The sequence below is a fragment of the Carassius carassius genome, chromosome 36 (assembly GCF_963082965.1).
Source record: "Carassius carassius chromosome 36, fCarCar2.1, whole genome shotgun sequence".
NCBI lineage: Eukaryota > Metazoa > Chordata > Actinopteri > Cypriniformes > Cyprinidae > Carassius > Carassius carassius.
Window position 1 is genome coordinate 17,077,925 of NC_081790.1, and position 4,283 is coordinate 17,082,207.

Sequence of the window (4,283 nt, forward strand, 5' to 3'; positions counted from 1 at the left end):
GCAACTTTTTTTTAAATTCTAAGCTTATAATGAATACATTGTGACCTTCCAGCAACCCATATATTGCATACAGAACCAGTGATCAAAACAATAGTTGAAAATAGTATTTTCGTATTGATAAAGCATTGTGTTCTCTTTTTCAAGCTTCATACAATAAACTTTACTTCTGGTGCTTTTATCATAAAAAAAAAAAACATCAGTTCTCATCAGGAGTTTTCGTAAAGGACGTATTCATGCACAGCCAGCCCCTAGTTCCAGTCATAAAGTGAATGATGTTATTGTCATTTGCATTTTTATGTAGCAGGTGTTTGTTTTCCTGAACACGTTATCTTTCTTCCATTGTTCGGACAATCAGTGTTTATTTGATGCTGTGCTGATGGAGTTTTATAGATGATATTGCACACTTGACATGCATGTCTTCATGGTTTTTATTTTCTGAGTTTGAAACAGCGTGTTGTATCACTTTTTGGTAAAAAATTAAATTCTCCAGTGTTCTCTGAAAGACTATCTGTATTTACTCATTGTTTTTTTTTTTTTTATAAAAGTATTTGCAAAGTATTTTTATTCTTCATAGTTGCAAAAACAAGCTTATTGACAGAGGATGCAGTGCAGTTATATGGGCACTTTGTCTTTGAATTAGTTTTTTCTTTCTGTTTTTATTGCTAGAGTTCAAATGGTAGAGAATGGCAAATCGCAGAAACACAAAAGTTAATAATTTTTATAACTTTAAACACAACATAACATACAATGTTAATGTTAGAAGCTATCATTTGATTAGAAAATGCACTTGTCTTTGGAAAAAAAATCTTATATTTAATGAGAGGAATCGGTTAGATAGAACTGCGAATGCTGGCCATGTGCTCATCAATATTGCCCAATTTTTGTCAAGCTGAACAACAATAATTAGAGCATTTGCATTATTGTTGGAGGAAGGTGTAGACGTTAATAAAACACAATCTAATAGGTAGCAAATGTTATTGATTGTTAACCAATCTATCCCTTCAGCCGAAAAACGAAAGACATCGGTCATAAATGGATAAGGAAGCGTGACGCCGCTGCTCAGCTTTGATGTCATTGGCTGTGAATGTCCCTTGTCATCGAAGGATTGTCTGTGGTTGGACTATCTTTTAACCCATATTAAACAGCGCATCGTGTTACAAAAGTACGTTTTGCTGCATTTATCACATTAGTAATAGATTAAGTCAACAATTAAGGGTTGCTATGTTGAGAAAAATTACCTCTTTAGCGAGATCCTAACCCTAACCCTAAGCATAACTTCAATGAACTACAAGAAACAACGCCTAGTTTTTCCTTTCCATAGATAGAACGACGGAGGCTTGTGGGTAATGTAGTTTAAATCGTTTTATTGAGGAAATGAAATAAATAATATATTTAATGGAAAACTGGATGTCTAAATATTTTCATCGTGTAAACCTCTATGATTTAATTGAAAGACAGAGTGAAATTTGGTATTTTAGAGTGAGCAATATTTAAAATGCCTTTATGACACATTTCCATTTATTTCTGAAAACTGTGCCCGACATTATTTTATCAGCATAGCATAAGTAATAATCCTTCCGGTTTTCTCTTTAATTCGTTAATTGGATTCTGATTTACAGCAATTTGAAATGTACAGTTTTGGGCTCTTCCGGGGGGGGGGTGCTACTGGGCCCCTGGGGGTAGAAGGGCAGTAAAACCTACATATATGTGTTCTCCTCATCATGGACAACAAACTGAGCTGAGTCACATTTATATCTGACAGTTTTCACAGTCCACACTTTTCTATTTTTACATCATGGCTAGTAAAGCTTTTGACAGGACATGGTGAGGCCATCTGATGAAACATGGAAAATTATAAAGAAATTATTTAATAATAAAAATAATAGATTATTTCTTTTATTTTTGAAGTTAACAGTAATAAATATAATGGATAAACCTGCAACAACTTGCCATTATCTATTTCCCACTGTTAAGCAGTAATCAAGGAGAATGCATACACATTGTGATACTTCACTATTACACAAGAAAGAATTCATGGAGTACTAAGAATACTATATATATAAACTAATTAGCAGCAATCAGTGTAAAAATGTCCTCCTCAGCCCCCTATCTTGCTCCTCAGGTACTGGACATCAGTAATGTGCATGCTCTTGGTTTTAATGGAGTACAAGATCCACGTTGATCATTCCTGCTACATTCTCAGTTATCCCTCAAGTGTTTGTAACAATAAAGCAAATGGCTTTTCTAAATAATTCATCTAGTAACTCCCTTTATATATATATATATATATATATATATATATTAAAAAAGGCATATTTATGATTAAATATATACAATAATAACTTTCTGGTGTATTGTTGTTTCAGATGTCATTAATCTGATAAAAAAAATTATGTCTTAAGTAAAAAATAATCCTGGTAATTAATTATATGTAGTTTTTCAAGTGTAGAATAAACACATACAGTATGAGCCTATAATAAAATTATGAATTTACCAAGAATTTTCAACACACAATGTTCACCATATTAATTTTATTGAAGCATAGACTATGAAGTTGATAAAGTAGCATCAAGACAAACACGATTCAAGGAAAATAATAATGGATCAAAAATTCATTAATATCATGAATTAATCAGTTCACACAGATGAGTGATGAAATGTCCTTAAAAGTAAAAAGATTCCATCCAGTCAACTGTGATACAGATCATGTGATACTTATAAGACATGTGATACTGTTCCAGAAAATAATGATTCCTTGTCATCACATCTAAACTGGTTTCATCTCCCCATCATGATCTTCTTCTCTCGTGTCTGGAAACAGTTTGTGGCTGATATCCAGCACTGATGTGGTGTAGCCTTTTCTCAGCCAGAGGATTTCTCAGTCCTAACATCCCATTTTCAGACAGTTCCCAGACCTGGTCAAAGTAAAACAAAAAACACAAACAATCCAGATGAAGCTGTTTTAATGGAGAGAGAGCTCAGCTTATGTTCTGTGTGATTTTAGCAGGGTGAGCAACTATGACCTTGTAGTACTGTACACTTACCATTCTTCAAGCTGTTTTGAGACCTTTTGAGAAGCTTTTTCTCTGAAGACAATTTACCACATCCTCTTCTTTCAGTCCTTTCAAGAGCATCACTTGGTCAAAACCCCTCATTTGGCTGATGAGATCATCTGTACAAATTAAAATATTGCAATAAAAATTTAATTCTGCAAGAATTAAGGCAAAGGACTTGCTCATGAGACACCCCATAGCATGTGACAGAAATTTTTGCCTCTATAATTCATCTATTGTTGCAGTAAATGTCTTTTTTTCCTCTAGAATCTTTCTCCAAAGTTCCTGACTTCTCTCACAAATGTGTTTTAGTCTGTGCAGTGTAAGGCCTTGCTTCAAATCCACAATTTATAACAAAACATTTATTAAACAATGAAATAATGTAAACCACTTTTATAAAACTTGTATTCTTTTAAGACAAACAGGTGGTGTGTTTTTTTTTTTACTTAAAATTTAAAAATGTTCCAGTCACACTTTGCCAACATGCTATAATTGTAATAGCTGTATCAAAAAAAAAAAAACATATTAGAAAGAATAATTACGGCTGACATGAACAGTCCTGTGAGATAAAATCATAAAGTCCTGTAACACATAACACAGCATTGCTTCAACACACACATACCAGAGGACTTCTGTTTGTTTGAGCACAAGATGGCCGTCTTCATTCCTCATCCTGAGCAAATCATTTCCTTGGTCTTCCTTATCTTCTGAAAAACAAGATAATCTCTACTTACTCTGTGTGCAATTAATATTGCTCATTAAACATATAATTAAGTTAATTTAAAATAAGATTCAGACCAGAGCATTCGATGAGTAAATGTTGATTAAAAAAAACTCTAAACAAATGTACCTGGGAAGAGCTGATCATGGCAAGATTCACTGAGACTCAGTAATAGCTCTTTTAGTTTTTAGGAAGGTTTGTGAGGATTGGCTCACCAAAAACTTCTGAAAAAGAAGAACAGCATTATCTGCAAACAATCCTGTAAGACAGAAAGAAAGGAAATATTATTACATTACATGCAACTTATACATTACTGTGTGTATGTGTGTGTGTAATTATACAGCCTCTGTAAAGATAATCAAATGTTAAATGCATCCATTAATAAAAGCAAGTCATTAATAACAAGCTATATTCATATGAATTATTTTAAAAATTATTACAAGCTAACAGGACTGTTATCAGTAGTGCGCAAGTCTTAATAATGCCAAAACACAGTGCACTTAATGCAC

The 4,283-nt window shown here is 33.0% G+C and overlaps 1 long non-coding RNA gene across 1 annotated transcript; it reads right to left on the reverse strand.

The window, feature by feature from the left end:
• Nucleotides 1-3,039: 3,039 nt before the first annotated feature.
• On the reverse strand, nucleotides 3,040-4,050 carry LOC132116747 (uncharacterized). Its single transcript, XR_009425682.1, has 3 exons — nucleotides 3,904-4,050; nucleotides 3,676-3,760; nucleotides 3,040-3,172 (listed from the first exon to the last, which is right to left on the reverse strand). It is a non-coding gene; the product is annotated as an uncharacterized LOC132116747 (long non-coding RNA).
• Nucleotides 4,051-4,283: the final 233 nt, after the last annotated feature.